Below are 17,736 nucleotides of genomic sequence, written 5' to 3' on the forward strand. Positions count from 1 at the left end.
TTTGCTAACAGCACGACATCGCCTGCAGCGCCTTTGCTGGCGCCCTATTCTGTATCTTTCCGCCATTTTGCCGATCGGTTCGGTACGCGAGCGTACCGAACGGTCTTCTTTCCTTAGGAGAGACTCACCATTATTCAGTAAGCACTTCGGAAGCGATGCACAATGGACCTAGTGAACCGGAACGCTGCTGTCAGTTCTCCTTGCGCCAACCAATCAAAAGCAATCTGCGTTAAGATCCGCACACGCGCACTGCAGCAGCACGAACTCTAAGCGGTCAGCTGCACGCTATTCTTCACAGTTCCAAAAAGTGTGGTTAGAGTAAGCCTACGTCATACTGTTAAAATTTCGCTGACCATGTGCTTCATTGAATGCATGATAACGATAAAATATTGACTGTGTCCTGGAAACTGTCAAATGCCACAATACATCATTTTATTCTCATTCACATCGACGTCTTGTTTTGGATTTTACGTTTCGGAATATGAGTTAGGAATTGAGTGCAGTACCACATTGTACAAATACATCTATAGAAACACCCGAAAAATTATTTTTTGTTTTCCATCGTTCCTTAGTTGCTTCAAAATTCATGGAGGTTCGTGGGGATGTGTTTTGACTTTGCAACTAATTGAAGGCAGTTTTTCATTGCCATAATTGTTTTAGAATAAGAAGATGTGTACAACGTGCTTTTAACTCGTCCTAGAGATCCAAATGATGAAGTAGCCTTCCTCCCTATATGATACATCCAGGATTTGGTTCATAGAAACAAAATTTTAAGAAACGCCTTTTCGAGAGCGTGTGACGAGTGCAGTTACAAAAGTTTGTTGTAGATTATAACATGCAGCTGACAAATCAAAATCTTTCATCTCTGTATACTGTTAAGGACTCGATCGCAGATAAATACTCGTGGCAAACTAGAATGTAAAAACTATTGCTGCTAGCTTCATTCGCAGTAATTTAAGTTGTGCTCTTAGATTCCTGTCTGACCATACTCTCGGAAATCGCTACGTATTCAGAAAAAAACAGTTATCTGTGACAAGAAAAAGTATAAGTGTCACTGTCAGTTTTTTAACTCACAACAATTTCATCTTTCATTTCTTAAACATATGGACGTCACGAAATCGAAGATACTCGTTTCTGAGAAAGCGTGCTCTTACGTGTATATTAACAACGAATATTTCAGAAAAATGCTTAACTTCGATTATTAACGAAGTCTCAGAATGAGTTATACACACAAAGAGGAAAAAAAAATATTGCTTACTGCGAACCTACGATCTTTGACACAGCAGTTCGTTGCCTTACCAACTAAGCTACTACAATTCACATCCCAGCAGCGCTTAAATCCATGCAATTCCACTGTAGAGAGATGCAGGCTGACTTCATTGCCGAATGATGCGGGCGCAAGTTTATCGAAAGGAAAATAGTTGTTATCAACTCACTTTCCAGCCAGACTCGTCCTGGTGATTCTTCAGTTACACACTCACTAAATTCAGAGCTAAAACAGCTCAATATGTTTAAAATAAATTCTAGGTGTAAATAAACCACCCTGAATCGAAGGAGAGGGCCATACCGAATTCCAAAACCTCTTGGTACAGTTATCGAAAAATCTACACGATGACCGGTTAACAGATCTTTGAAGCTTACTGGATAGGAACTTCGGATAAAGAACCGAAAATGACGTCACTACCGAGGCTAACTTTCTGCACTGATCGGTATAAACGATACAGAATAGGGCCCCTGCGCTCGTGACCGTATCGGTTGGCCCCTAGATGACTGGAAAATCGTGACCTGGACAGACGGGTGCAATTTCAGCTGGTAAGAGTTCGTCTTTGGAGCAGACCCTACGAAGCCATGACTCAAGTCGTCAAAAAGGCACTGCGCAAGGTGGTGGTGGCCTTTAAGAGTTTGGGCTAATAAAATAAATGTCATGTGACTGGGGCCTCCAGTCGGGTAGAACACACGTTGGGTGCAAGTCTTTCGATTTGACGCCACTTGAGCGACTTGCGCCTCGATGGGGATGAAATGATGATTAGGACAACACAACACCCAGTTCCTTAGTGAAGAAAATCTCCGACCCAGCCAGGAAACGAACCCAGGATCTTAGGATTGACATTCCGTTGCGCTGACCACTTTTTTTTGCAAAAAATGTTTCAAATGGCTCTGAGCACTTCTGAGGTCGTCAGTCCCCTAGAACTTAGAACTACGTAAACCGAACTAACCTAAGGACATCACACACATCCATGCCCGAGGCAGGACTCGAACCTGCGACCGTAGCGGTCGCGCGGTCCCAGACTGTAGCGCCTAGAACCGCTCGGCCACCCCTGCGGGATTAATTTTTTTTTTTTTTTTTTTGGCATTTTGTTCGTTGTTGATCGTTGTGTTTAGTCGTTGCGGACGTCACATGACATCCATTCAAGTTCGTTGTTGATCCTTTCACTCAGTTTTTTTTTATCACAGAGGCCAACCAGCTCTCTGACCGAACACGCTGAGCTACCGTGCCGGCGCCACTCAGCTAGGGGGGAGGACGGTTTGGGCTAATGTTCGCATGGAATGGATTAGATCCTCTTGTTCAACGTGTCATTGACTGGAAATGGCTATGATCGGCTACTTGGAGACCATTTGCAGCCATTAATCGACTTCACCTTCCCAGACAAAGACGGAATTTTTATCGATGACAGTGCGCCATGTCATCAGGCTACAACTGTGCGCGATTGGTTTGAAGAACTTTCTGGACAATTCGAGCGAATGATTTGGCCACCCAGATGACCCGACTTGAATCCATTCGAACATATATGTAACAAAATCTTGCACAGGCAACATTTTCGCAATTATGGACGTCTATAGAGGCAGTGTGACTCAATATTTCTGCAGCGGCTTCCAGTGACTTGTTGAGTTCGTGTCACGTCGAGTTTCTGCACTACGCCGGGCAAAATGAGATCCGACACACTATTAGGATGTATCCCACGACTTATGGCACCTCAGTGTATGGTCTTGCTTTACCTAAGTCTGAAGGGTTGTGCGTATCGTATCCCCTGCAGCTGTTTGGCCATGGAAGACCGGTGTATTACACTCAAGCATCACGCATGCTTACAAAAGGCGAGCATATCTGCGATTGCAGTACACTGCCTTAGTAATAGTCACCCAGTGGGATATAACAGATTCTGGCGCATACTTACAGTTATTGGGATAGTGTCATTGGGATTAAGCTACTAAGTGACCTTTTAGACACAGAGGTATTTGAAACTTCCTGGCAGATTAAAACTGTGTACCAGACCGAAACTCCAACTCTGGACCTTTGCCTTTCGCGGGCAAGTGCTCTACCAACTGAGCTACCCAAGCATGACTCATGACCCGTCCTCACAGCTTAAATTCTGCCAGTGCCTCGTCTCCTTCCGGGAGTCCTAGTTCTGGAAGGTTCGCAGGAGAGCTTCTGTGAAGTATGGAAGTTAGGTAACGAGGCACTGGCAGAATTGAAGCTGTGAGGGCGGGGCGTGAGTTATGCTTAGGTAGCTCAGATGGCACAGCACTTGCCTGCGAATGGCAGAGGTCTCGAGTTCGTGACTCGTTTTGTCATACAGTTCTACTCTGCCATGAAATTTCTTATCAGTGCAGACTCTGCTGCAGAGTGAAAATCTCATTCGGGGCACAGGTATTTGCTTAAATTCTAGTTGAAGCCCTGCTGTCTCCCTGGTTAAACAGAGGAACAAAGTTAATTCTACTTACTGATCCATTGTTAAATAAAATTTTGCTGTTGATGACGTCTGACGTTGGTTATCTTTGAATCTGTGGTGGTACTAGTAATTTACGGTGTGTGTTTCTTTTCTGTATATCTCGTCATTTGATTCCTAGTTGGTGTACGCCTGCCCAACGTTGAATTTACCATATACAGCGAACTTTAGTTGAATTTGTGCCCTGAAAATGACGAGGTGCTCACCTGCCGAAATACTGACGGTTGTCGATTACGTTATCCTACTGCATCCCGTACATTATTTTTACGAGCAAGAGATTTTCTTTTAAAGTACAAATATTTTGTGGATTTTTTTAAACGCAGTGCTGACCTGCGTTATCTGGGCGTGTAGCTAATAAAATAAATATCTCGCACTGGGAAATGGAACGCCGTCAGCAGTTGGAGGTATGTATAAAGAGCTGCATTCTTCCTGCGTTTTTATTAAAAAAAGCTCTTGTGCTGTTTTTAACATGGTTTTGTTACTTAAAAAATTCTTTAAATGTATTGGTTTGCACTTAAATATATTTTTAATTGTAAGTTATGCAAAATACGAATAATTATGAATTATTTATTATAAATATAAACATTGTGGAATAGAATTTTTTAAATCTCATTTACTGTAATTTTTATGTTTATTTTTATTCCTTGATTACCTAGTATTATCCTCAAATTTACTACCATAACGTATGTTTATTGAATGCCTTTTATAATATGTAGATATCAAATTAATGTATTCATTTTTACTTTACATAAACTACAAACGGAACTGAAAAAATAATTGTAATATAGATCTATGCATTTTCTATTATAGAATCTGAAGGTGATGTATGTATGGCCGAAACCGTTAATGATTGTTACGATATTAGCAGTATCATTCTACCTAAGACAGAAAAAGTGCCAAGGGCATTCCCTACTTTCCTTTGGTTCAAGCGGGTTTCCTAAGTTACTCAGTTGGCAGTAGAAATAAGCCAACGATTCACGCAATTTTTCGACGTCTCTCTCAAAGAGCGTAACAGCGTTCACGTCAACTGTTGTCCAATAACATTGATGAAACCGACTATTCAATGTTGTGAACACTCTTCATTCAGATTTCTAAACTAATCTTTAATAATGTCAGTACGGAACAAGACCTAAGGTACAAAACGGAGTTCTATCAGTGATGCCGTGGAAAACGAGCTATGTATTTAAGTTCGTAGAAGATCACATGGCGGGTTGAGGATACTTCCAGTCTTGATGCACCGCAGTGATCAAACAATGCAATGAACATGACAATTATTGATGCGTTGCACCTGTCATATTTCTTGTTCGCAATGTTTTTTAATCGTTGTCAACCGAGATGCATTCCTCAGACGCCAGACGGGGAAAGCTGGGGAATTTCACTGCATATCCATCAAAAGGAATGTCCACAAATATTTTTCTCTAGATCCTCCAGGCTAAAATTGAAGCTATGTTACTGTTTGTGGACGACAAATTTTCTAATACACTGTAAACTTTTATTTGAAGATTTTTCGCCATCTAAACACACCAAGAGCAGTGCGACGTTACCAAAAGCAACGTTTATAGAATAGTGTATATGTGAACATTGTTGGAGAACGCTAACATTTCTTAAAACTGAGCGAATTGTATTTGCTACTATTTCTAGAAGTGTTACTATAAATACGTCTTTTGCAAGTTTCCTAGACCTAAAAAGGTTATTTAATTCAACAAAAATGCTATGGTATAATATTGTTAGCACATTTATCCTAGGTGCTACCAAGTAGCGTCTTAAGAAATGCAGTAATACTTTTGTAATCCGAATACATACGTGACAATTTAGCTCCAAGAAATCGCCTCGTGGAATGACGCACGTAAACAATATTTGCTGCCTAATACTGTCTCAACAACGGTGTTTCTAAAGGTGAAAACAAATGATAGCTATATTTACAAAGCTGTCAGTTTTTTAGGTTAGTTGTACATCACAAAGACGCCAAAACACTACATCGACCAACTGTAAACACACAATGACAGTAGCGTTTTCGGCAAGCGTCGAGATCAGTATGTCACTTGTAAATGTTATTTCTTTAGTTTCTGGCGATAAACGCTATTAAGAATCACACGATTCAAAGTCGTTGACACAACAGAAAACAGTACTGCATTTCTTTCTCGCCATTGTTGAGACACAGGAGCTGACAAACTAAGACTACAGCACTGTTAAAATCGATGAGCACAATAACGCTAAGGCAGGGAAATATAAACAGCAAATGATTGAAAGCATATCAGTCACAGAAAACAAAGTTGGATCTGAAATAGTTCATTCTGCAATAAGCACGTGCAAGTCTGTTGAAGAATGTGAATGTAACACTGCTAAGAGTATAGGTAAATACAATCCACAAACTCGTCACCGTGGTTGCTATAACGACGCTACGCTAATGACTGCTTACGCGGAGAATGCATCAGACTTACAGCTGGAAGCCGTCGTCGGCAGCCTCAACCTCACATGGCCATGTTGTGACACGGGACGCGCAGCACGGCGGTGAAGCAGGACTGCGACGGCAGAACACAACCTCCCTGCCAGCTAACCTGCGCCAGCACTGCTGCCGCCGGACGCCGCCACTGTTGCGCATGCGCGCCTGCCGCGCGCAGAGCCGCCTCGCGGTCGCGGTCCGAAACTGAGGAACACGTCGGCCAGCAACGAAGGGCAACAACGCACTCAGCTGGGGATCGATGGCGTCACGCGACACACACATCGCTTTACGAGGACGCCAAGGCGGTCGATTCGGTTGGAGTAAGAAAACTAACGGAGATCTTATTCCAGCTGATTTCCTACCTGCGGTCTGAACGAGTTTCTTTGCAAGAAGGAGACAACGGCGTAGGTATGATATGCGACCATGATGGCAAATAAACATCCCGCAACATTCGTCACGTTTAAAAAGTTTCACAGGTCAAGACCATGCAGGAACAACTGAGGTATTGTGAAATTCGAGCTGTCTTTGCTTGACGACATATGCAGTGTCGCCGTATGTTTCAGGATGCGGTATGCCTTGGGCAATTTTTTGCTGTTCACCAATTGAATTCTAAGGCGCTGCAGTGACGGTCTGTGCGGCTGGTCCCGGCGGAGGTTCGAGTCCTCCCTCGGGCATCGGTGTGTGTGTTTGTCCTTAGGACAATTTAAGCTAAATAGTGCGTAAGCTTAGGGACTGATGACCTTAGCAGTTAGGCCCCGTAAGATTTCACACACATTTGAACTATTTGAACCAATGTGCACCATGTGCGCAATACAGGGTGATTCAAAAAGAATACCACAACTTTAGGAAGTTAAAACTCTGCAACGACAAAAGGCAGAGCTAAGCACTATCTGTCGGCGAATTAAGGGAGCTATAAAGTTTAATTTAGTTGTACATTTGTTCGCTTGAGGCGCTGTTGACTAGGCGTCAGTGTCAGTTGATGCTAAGATGGCGACCGCTCAACAGAAAGCTTTTTGTGTTATTGAGTACAGCAGAAGTGAATCGACGACAGTTGTTCAGCGTGCATTTCGAACGAAGTATGGTGTTAAACCTCCTGATAGGTGGTGTATTAAACGTTGGTATAAACAGTTTACAGAGAATGGGTGTTTGTGCAAAGGGAAAGGTTCTGGACGGCCGAGAACGAGTGATGAAAATGTAGCACGCATCCAGCAAGCATTTGTTCGCAGCCCAGGAAAATCGACTCGCAGAGCTAGCAGAGAGCTGCAAATTCCACGATCAACTGTATGGAGAGTCCTACGAAAAAGGTTAGTTATGAAACCTTATCGTCTGAAATTGTTTCAAGCACTGTCTGCAGCTGATAAGATTAAAAGAATCGATTTCTGTGATTTTATCCTTGCTCAAATGGAAACAGATGACTCTTTCGTTTCAAAGATTGTGCTTAGTGATGAAGCAACTTTCCACACTAACGGGAAAGTCAACCGTCACAATGTCTGTATATGGGGCACTGAGAATCCGCGAGAAACAACGCAGTATGAACGTGACTCGCCTAACGTGAACGTTTTCTGTGCCATTTCAGCCAATAAAGTTTTTGGTCCCTTTTTCTTCGAAGGTGCTACTGTAACTGGACTACAGTATCTGGAGATGTTAGAGAATTGGCTGTTCCCTCAGCTCGAACAAGAAGCACAACAATTCATATTTCAGCAGGATGGAGCACCACCACATTGGCACTTATCTGTCCGTAACTACCTGAATGTCAACTACCCGAGGCGATGGATCGGCCGCCAGGCAGCCCGTGACAGAGCACTTCATCACTGGCCTCCAAGAAGCCCTGATCTTACCCCCTGCGATTTTTTCTTATGGGGGTATGTTAAGGATATGGTGTTTCGGCCACCTCTCCCAGCCACCATTGATGATTTGAAACGAGAAATAACAGCAGCTATCCAAACTGTTACGCCTGATATGCTACAGAGAGTGTGGAACGAGTTGGAGTATCGGGTTGATATTGCTCGAGTGTCTGGAGGGGGCCATATTGAACATCTCTGAACTTGTTTTTGAGTGAAAAAAAACCTTTTTAAATACTCTTTGTAATGATGTATAACAGAAGGTTATATTATGTTTCTTTCATTAAATACACATTTTTAAAATTGTGGTATTATTTTTGAATCACCCTGTATATCCAGTTTCATATCGTATAGAGCTGCATTTTCAGCAGATCATATTTCAATTGCTACCTTTTCGAATGTGGTCTCCAGACTTTTTTTTTTTACTTAGCAGTTTTCTGTGTCAGTATTTTACAATTTCCTTTTCGCCTATAAGGACTATTGCCCTTGCAGTAATAACTTTCGTATTTATTTGGCTTCTCTTCGCTCGGCCTTCATACTGAGAGCACACGAGAACTAGCAGAATTCATGCTTACGTTAGAACTCCTACTTTTCAGTGTGGGTATATTTTGCATCACTTGCACTTCAATATTTTAGTCGAGCTTCAATGTCACAAGTCCGTCTGCAGAATTTCGAAATCGACCACGCGAGTTAAATACCACCAATAAAACAGTTGAATCGATTGTCCAACAACAGCTGTTGTTGTGGTCTTCAGTCCGAAAACTGGGTTGATGTAGTTCTCCATGCTAGTCTATTCATTGCAGGCGATTCAGCTCTGCATAAAAGTCGTCATACATGTTCAAAAATGTTAAAAATACTCCATACCTCAGGGTCTAGCGCCCTCTCCCACCCCCTACAAACTATAGTATAGGCGCTCTTGATCACCCTTGCTTTACTTTTGTTTATAATTATAACTAGTTTCCAAGACACTATCCATTCTGTTCAACTGCTCTTGCAAGGCTGTTGTCGCCTCTGCAAACCACAAAGCATATTAGTGAAATACAGACGAGAAACCCTCAGGTTGCATTCATGAACATCACATTTCTTGAAGTGAGACGGTAGCGGTTTATTAAACTTCATTCCAGAGTGTTATTAATTGCTGTTACAACAGTTCTATTCATCTTAAAATGTGTTTTCTCACAGTCTCCTGCTCCCCGTTAAAGTTGCAATGCATTTTTTTATTGATCGTAATCTCTTCTGAGAACTGAAATACACAACAGAGTACGAAAAAAAAAATCTTGATTCGCAAGAAGGAAAATTTTTAGCTTAGTTACAGAAGTTCAGTCTCTAATGACAAGTCGGACACATCATTTGACACCTAGGACGAGAAGTGAAAAAGCACGATTTATTCACTGCACATATTGGCGCGTTACCCTTACAGTTCCCCTGTCTCAGGCTATTTTTTGTGTATTGAATTTCGCGTGAGTGTTCAGAAAGTGAGTCAACGAGACAATCAACTGGACTAAATAAAAAGTATTGCATCTACTTTTACTGTAACCACGATCGCCTGAGAGGATAACACATCGTACAAGATGGCAGAAAAAATAGGATGTGGATCATATGCCCCCACTGGGATTAGCACACAAAAATGGGACATACAAGATCAGTAAAATGATAGTAAATGAAGGGATATGTGAACTGGCTTCCTTTTCCAACACAGTCTAATTATTAAAGCCTGGGCCGGTGTCTGGCATGGGCAAAGACAGAGAGCTTCATTGTTCAGAGACGAATGACAAAATCATTCGTGATATCCCTTGCATGAATGCATGCAAGATACATTAAAATGATCGGTATTTAATCCCAGGACCGCTGATCGCTATGAGCAAAACAAACTAATTATTGAACGAAATGCGCGTTCAACCGTTAGGTCTGTTCACAACGATCTGCCGACTCCGCTGGTTCCAGTCCGACAAATATTTAAAAACACCAAAAGTCATGCAAGCATCCGCACTAGGAAAAAGTAAATTTAAAATAATTACTATAATTCTAAATAGAAAGTTTGCAAAGTAATATTTCAGAGCTAGATCAGAAATGTAAGGACTATGGTATAAAGATTAGCATCTCCAAAACGAAAGTAATGTCAGTGGGAAAGAAATATAAACGGATTGAGTGCCAAATAGGAGGAACAAAGTTAGAACAGGTGGACGGTTTCAAGTACTTAGGATGCATATTCTCACAGGATGGCAACATAGTGAAAGAACTGGAAGCGAGGTGTAGCAAAGCTAATGCAGTGAGCGCTCAGCTACGATCTACTCTCTTCTGCAAGAAGGAAGTCAGTACCAAGACTAAGTTATCTGTGCACCGTTCAATATTTCGACCAAATTTGTTGTATGGGAGCGAAAGCTGGGTGGATTCAGGTTACCTTATCAACAACGTTGAGGTTACGGATATGAAAGTAGCTAGGATGATTGCAGGTACTAGTAGACGGGAACAATGGCAGGAGGGTGTCCACAATGAGGAAATCAAAGAAAAACTGGGAATGAACTCTATAGATGTAGCAGTCAGGGCGAACAGGCTTAGATGGTGGGGTCATGTTACACGCATGGGAGAAGCAAGGTTACCCAAGAGACTCATGGATTCAGCAGTAGAGGGTAGGAGGAGTCGGGGCAGACCGAGGAGAAGATACCTGGATTCAGTTAAGAATGATTTTGAAGTGATAGGTTTAACATCAGAAGAGGCACCAATGTTAGCACTGAATAGGGGATCATGGAGGAACTGTATAAGGGGGGCTATGCTCCAGACTGAACGCTGAAAGGCATAATCAGTCTTAAATGATGATGATGATGATGATACTAAATAGATATCGCTTTTAATTACTCTAAGTTAGCAAACCATTTAATTGTAGCTTACATAACATGTCTGTTCGCTACGACAGCAACAGAAGATTCTAAAGGTACTCTCGTACAAAAAACGAGAGAAAAATCCTACAGTTTCACCTGTTTCAGCAATAGGGCATTACAGTATGGCTGGCGGCCGATAAATTTCTACAATGAGGTCACGGAATACAATTGCTGTTACATTACATTGAACATCTAGGGAACTGTGTGACATCTTTTCTTCTTCCTTACACAGAAACTATTTAAAAAAATAAAAAACGCACATGTGCACAGGAGACTGGCTCTTTCCAAACATTATTGAAAACATTTTCTAGTTACAAAATGACACACTTCAAGATGTGGCCGCTTCATCTCTAGCTTTGTTACAGTTATAAATCTGTATAGAGAGCAGTGCTGTGCTTCGGCGGATGTGGCCTTCGATCGCAACAAACAGTGATGAGTCACGACTCAGCTTCCCAGAGGACGCTGCGGACGTGGCAGGGCATTTGTGTAGCGAGGGGGAGAAGTTAGGGCTGCCATCATCATGCAGCTTCGCGCTCTGTCAGAGGAAATGGAAAAGTTTGATTTACGGACGTAATATCAGTTCGTCTATACAGACAATGACGGGAGATTCGATTAACACTGGACGCGGAACTATCATAGGGGAACTGACTGCGGAAAAGTGCTACGGTGAGCATTGAGATTGGTGATCACATTTTCAAATTTAGTTAGCCGCTTTACCTAACTCCATCTCGATGTCTCTTTTTTATTTTCTTAAGTCACATTTCATTCTCTACCTCTGAAGGCAGATGTTGTAACATTAGGAAACACAACTGCAGCCAGTTGACAAATCGATTTCTCTGCCCGTTAACCAATGATAGTGATAATACAGACACAAATGTAAAATTCCTAGTTAGCGCAGTTCAAGCAGCAATGAAGTAAGCAGTATCACTAAACAGGCATACTCGGAAGAGCAGATGGATTGTGATACATTCATATCGATATCCAGTAAGATAGCGTCGCTGGGCCGACGTGTGACGGTAGAAGTCTCTTTAGCGCGTCGCTAGAGGATACAAGTTACACATATGCCGGTCTTAGCGCGGCGCGCAAGTACAAGGCAGAGAATGGGTCTTTGATAGAACACTGGGCACAGATCCTCCTATTCGCAGAGAGCGCGTCAACACTGACCTCTCTTTCTAACGGTCGCCGACATGAAAAGGTGAAGGGCTTCCCAGTTTAGGTCTCGTTACGTGACTGGTAGCCGCACATAAACTGTTCGCTTCCTTCTGGCCTTCTGTTGCTGGTGTGGAGCATTTTCGTGTGGTGAATCCAGCCACTTCGTCTGGTCTGGTCACGGAAGCAGTTCATCGAAGCGTGCCTACTGTGACAGCGTTACAACTATCATTACCCACAAGTTGATGTTGACATTACATTAACACTTGTTCCATAGATCATGAATACGTCATTTCGTAATGATGTGGAACGTGTCGGCTTAACACAAGTTTTTTTTACACAATATAATTTTTTTCTTACATCATGTATAACTTTTTTTATTTTTTATTTCTTCGTATCTAAAACTTCAACTGTTGAGTACAAGGAGGTGTCATTCAGAAATTCTTTTAATTTCTTTTTAAACGTTGGTTGGCTACCTTTAAGAATTTTAATGCTATTTGTTAGATGACCAAAGATTTTTGTGGCAGAATAATTCACCCCTTTCTATGCCAAAGTCAAATTTAACCCAGAACATTGAAGATCATTCTTTCTTCTAGTGTTATAGCTATGCACATTGCTATTATTTTTAAATTGGGAAGGGTTATTAATAACAAATTTCATAAATAAAAGAATGTATTGCGAAGGTAGTGCGAATATCCCGACTTTCTTTGAAACGTCCCCTTTGAAAAATTATAAATGACAGTGCTGGAAAAACTCTCACGTTATTTTATACAGACACAGCTGAGTAATACACAACGTACTCAGACTGTTCTCTCTTTACTTATTCTGATCATCACAAAACTGACACACAATATTTTTAGCGCAACGCAATCGGACTTTCAATAATCCCTACAAAAGAATGGCCCTGCCTAACAATAACCTATACCTTTCATGAATCACTCACCTCCCAAAAATCTTCGTTACTCGAACTACTGCAATACAGCGAGCGCCAATATAGCCAGCTAAACAAAAGATTCTAACTACTGAAGGCACTGACTACTGAGAGGCATAGTTATCAAATGAAAGATTTTGATAGAGAACAAACAATGTATTTACCTTAATAGCGTTCAAAAGTCATAATATGTACGTCCAAATCGTCCGCTTATAGAACCTCTCAAAACTCTTGGCATCTCTCTCCCGACATCCACCACTGCTGGCGGCTCACCTCCAATTGCACAACGCTACGCGCTGTTCACATCCAACTGCCCTACACTTCACCAGCGAATATTCGAACAATGAGTCCAACCAGCCACAGACTGCACACAGCGCAGTCAGCGATTTTCATACAGAGCACTACGTGGCGTTACCAACATAAAAACCTAAGCAGCCTACTTACGTCTTAAATAAATGTCTGCAAGGTGATCTTTGCTGGACACCACTATTATTCTGATTACACGCTTTTGTGCAGTGAATACTTTTTCTCTTAATGATGAATTACTCTAAAATATGATGCCATATGAAAGTGGTCTCTGAAAACAGGCATAGCAAGCTAATTTACTGGTATGTTTATCAACGAAATTGTCAATAATCCTAGTCGCTTCCTTTGATCGAGTTACTTTGTAATTAATCATTAGTTGTATCTAAACGAGTGAACATGCAAGACGCCACTGCGCTATGGGTAAGCATAAATAGTGTTTCTGATCTGAAACGAAAGAGCCTGTTCGATATGTATGTTGCCCCCACACCCTACCCCCGTGAGTCTGATGAATTTAATAAATTGCGTGCAATGGAAACAAAAAGAGGAGGGATGGCCCTGATACATGAGTTGTGGGTGTGGTTGTTATCGAAGTCAATAGTGATAATAAATATAAGGGGGTTTCATCTCTAAATATTGAAGTGACCGAGCGTTAAGTTATACCATCGTTTATTAAATTATGGTCTCCAGGAAGAACAGCACATGATAAACAAACATATATAGTTAACTGTCTCACACACTGGAGGTAAGTAAAAATTGTAACATGAAATCTGCAAAAGAAATCAAATAACCGATTCATGGGTAAGCCATCGACTGCTAGAGCGTGATTCAAAGTGAGATCCCCCGTGCTTCAACTGTACGCGTATCTACCCCTGTTTCATCACTACAGCTTGCCTCGTCTTGCTGCCAGAACTTACCAACTTTAAGAAGATGAGCTGCAAGTTCAGCAATGGAAAAAGGCATCTGGACTGAAAGTTCTCCCCACGGTCAGGGCTTGACTTACTCATCTCGGTTCCCGTCCAGATGAAGAGAACTGCTACAACTCGGTCCCCACCACGAGTACCGGTTTGGTTGGTTGGTTGATTCGAAGAAGGAGATCAAACAGCGAGATCATCGATACCGTCGGATTGGGGAAGAATAACGAAGGAAGTCGGCACAGTGCCCTTCCAGAAGAATCATCCCGGCCTTCGTCTGAAACGATGTAGGGAAATCGTGGAAAACCTAAATCAGGATGGCCGGAAGCTGGCTTGAACAGTCATCCTCCCGAATGCGAATCCCGTGCGCTAACCACTGCGACATATTGCTCGGTAGCACCTTTTGGCTCCGCCTCCTAACTAAGCGTACTGTACTGCATTGTGTGCTGACAGAGATTACCTTAAAAACGACGCTCATCTGTGCTCTCTGTCAAAAGACCGCCAAAGGTTACTGCTTGTCCAATCAGACAGAATGTTAGAAACGCCACCAATGAGAGACCACGTAGCAATCGTTTTCTTCTCTCTTCCGAAAAGTTTGGCATTACTTGGGCCATTGTCTTAATTCATCATATTAAACAAATCTTAAAAAAGAAAAAAGTTCAAATGTGTGTGAAATCTTATGGGACTTAACTGCTAAGGTCATCAGTCCCTAAGCTTACACACTACTTAACCTAAATTATCCTAGTACACACACCCATGCCCGAGGGAGGACTCGAACCTCGGCCGGGACCAGCTGCACAGTCCATGACTGCAGCGCCCTAGACCGCTCGGCTAATCCCGCGCGGCAAACAAATTTACAACAATTTGGTTCTAGACCCCATCCGGGAAGACTGTGGAAGCCTTGGCCAACGTGAGAGAACTCCAGCTTCCGGCCCTTAGAAAGTCGGTGCCAGTACTCCCACTCTGGCCAATTTGTATGACATCGTCCATTCGACGAATATGCGACTTCCCACGTCAAAATCTCTGGTAGATATGCTCGTAGTATCGGCGCCAGGATGGCGGTGGCGAAATTCAAGAGCGAGCTTAATGCACGAGATAGCTCTCCAAATCCTCCCCAAGACCTTATCTGCAGTCCAAAATTTTCCAAAAGCGTCCTCTCGGCTCTATGGGCCGGCGCCATCGCCAGTATGGTGGAATTCCAATCGAACATGAAGTGCACATGTTTGCTCTGCTATGGCCTTCGCAAGATATTATCAGCACCTGGCAAAATTGCGTAGAATCTGAGGGCATGGTCTGTGCACAGCGGCCGGCCGTGGTGGCCGAGCGGCTCTAGGCGCTTCAGCTTGGAACCGCGCGACCGCCACGGTCGCAGGTTCGAATCCTGCCTCGGGCATGGATGTGTGTGATGTCCTTAGGTTAGTTAGGTTTAAGTAGTTCTAAGTTCTAGGGGACTGATGGCCTCAGCTGTTAAGCCCCATAGTGCTCAGAGCCATTTGAATCATTTATTTGTGCACAGCGCTCCACGGGATAGCTTAGCGAGCAGTCAGTAACCCACTCAAGCACTCAGTACTGGGGGATGAGGGAGGAAGGACCACCCATCCTGCTGACGACTAGCTTATCTGAGGTGCCAAGAAGATGTCACACCCCCAAAATCTGCACTGCTGGATCACTTTGATAGCGGCCAGCCGACAGTCGTGCTAAGACTCAGAAAAAGTACTGCGCAGACCCGTTATAAAATCAACATGCAGTTAGTGGAAAATATCTTGTCAGGCGGAAATTGTAAAACCCGCAATCATCACGCAAGATCCATTTGCATGTCAAAACCCATATTGTACGAACACAAAAAGGGAAAAGTAATCTCTCTATCTCTACACTGAGTAGCACTCCTAACAAAAAAGGAAATTGGCAGGCTGGCTATATTGTGACATGTTTGAAAGGGATGTAACCGGAAGACCTTTCAAGGATATTGTTCACTAACATGCTGCTTTACAGAAAATGGTTGTCGGTACTAAGAAATACCATTAATTGCTGAGAAGCGAAGCACTGGGGGCAGAGGTGTTTCTGCTGGCCCAGACAGAACGCGGAGCTTGCTCTGGTTTACACGTTTTCAAAATGGTTCAAATGGCTATAAGCACTATGGGACTTAACATCTGGGGTCATCAGTCCCATAGACTTTCTATCAGGAGAAAGAAAACTGGCGTTCTACGGATCGGAGCGTGGAATGTCAGATCCCTTAATCGGGCAGGTAGGTTAGAAAACTTAAAAAGGGAAATGGATAGGTTAAAGTTAGATATAGTGGGAATTAGTGAAGTTCGGTGGCAGGAGGAACAAGACTTCTGGTCAGGTGAATACAAAATCAAATAGGGGTAGTACAGGAGTAGGTTTAATAATGAATAGGAAAATAGGAATGCGGGTAAGCTACTACAAACAGCATAGTGAACGCATTATTGTAGCGAAGATAGATACAAAGCCCACGCCTACCACAGTAGTACAAGTTTATATGCCAACTAGCTCTGCATATGACGAAGAGATTGATGAAATGTATGATGAGATAAAAGAAATTATTCAGATAGTGAAGGGAGACGAAAATTTAATAGTCATCGGTGACTGGAACTCGATAGTAGGGAAAAGAAGAGAAGGAAACGTAGTAGATGAATATGGAATGGGGCTAAGGACTGAAAGAGAAACCCACCTGGTAGAATTTTACACAGAGCATAACTTAATCATAGCTAACACTTGGTTCAGGAATCATAAAAGAAGGTTGTATGCATGGAAGAAGCCTGGACATACTGGAAGGTCTCAGATAGATTATATAATGGTCAGAGATTCAGGAACCAGGTTTTAAACTGTAAGACATTTCCAGGGGCAGATGTGCACTCTGACCACAATCTGTTGGTTATGAACTGTGGATTAAAACCGAAGAAACTGCAAAAAGGTGGGAATTTGAGGAGATGGGACCTGGATAAACTGAAAGAACCAGAGGTTGTAGAGAGCTTCAGGGAGAGCATTAGGGAATGATTGATAAGAATGGGGGAAAGAAATACAGTAGAAGAAGAATGGGTGGCTTTGAGAGATGAAATAGTGAAGGTAGCAGAGGATCAACTAGGTAAAAAGATGAGGGCTAATAGAAATCCTTGGGTAACAGAACAGATACTGAATTTAATTGATGAAAGGAGAAAATATAAAATGTAGTAAATGAAGCAGGACAAAAGGAAAACAAACGTCTCAAAAATTAGATCGACAGGAAGCGCAAAATGGCTAAGCAGGGATGGCTTGAGGACAAATGTAATGATGTAGAGGCACATTGCACTAGGGGTAAGATAGATACTGCCTACAGAAAAATTAAATAGACCTTTGGAGAAAAGAGAACCACTTGCATGAATATCAAGAGGTCAGATGGAAGCCCAGTTCTAAGCAAAGAAGGGGAAGCAGAAAGGTGGAAGGTGTATATAGAGGGTCTATATAAGGGCGATGTTCTTGAGGACAATATTATGGACATGAAAGAGGATGTAGATGAAGATGAAATGGGAGATATGATTCTGCGTGAAGAG

The 17,736-nt window shown here is 42.4% G+C and overlaps 1 protein-coding gene across 1 annotated transcript in view; it reads right to left on the reverse strand.

Annotated features, from left to right (window-relative positions):
- Positions 1 to 6,305, reverse strand: part of LOC126175366 (uncharacterized) — a 557,388-nt gene extending 551,083 nt beyond the window's left edge. Inside the window, exon 1 of the mRNA XM_049922132.1 lies at positions 6,167 to 6,305. The gene's annotated coding sequence lies outside the window, so the exon portion shown is untranslated. The remainder of the gene's footprint in view (positions 1 to 6,166) is intronic.
- Positions 6,306 to 17,736: the final 11,431 nt, after the last annotated feature.

The sequence above is a fragment of the Schistocerca cancellata genome, chromosome 3, assembly GCF_023864275.1.
Source record: "Schistocerca cancellata isolate TAMUIC-IGC-003103 chromosome 3, iqSchCanc2.1, whole genome shotgun sequence".
In the NCBI taxonomy this organism is placed as follows: Eukaryota; Metazoa; Arthropoda; class Insecta; order Orthoptera; family Acrididae; genus Schistocerca; species Schistocerca cancellata.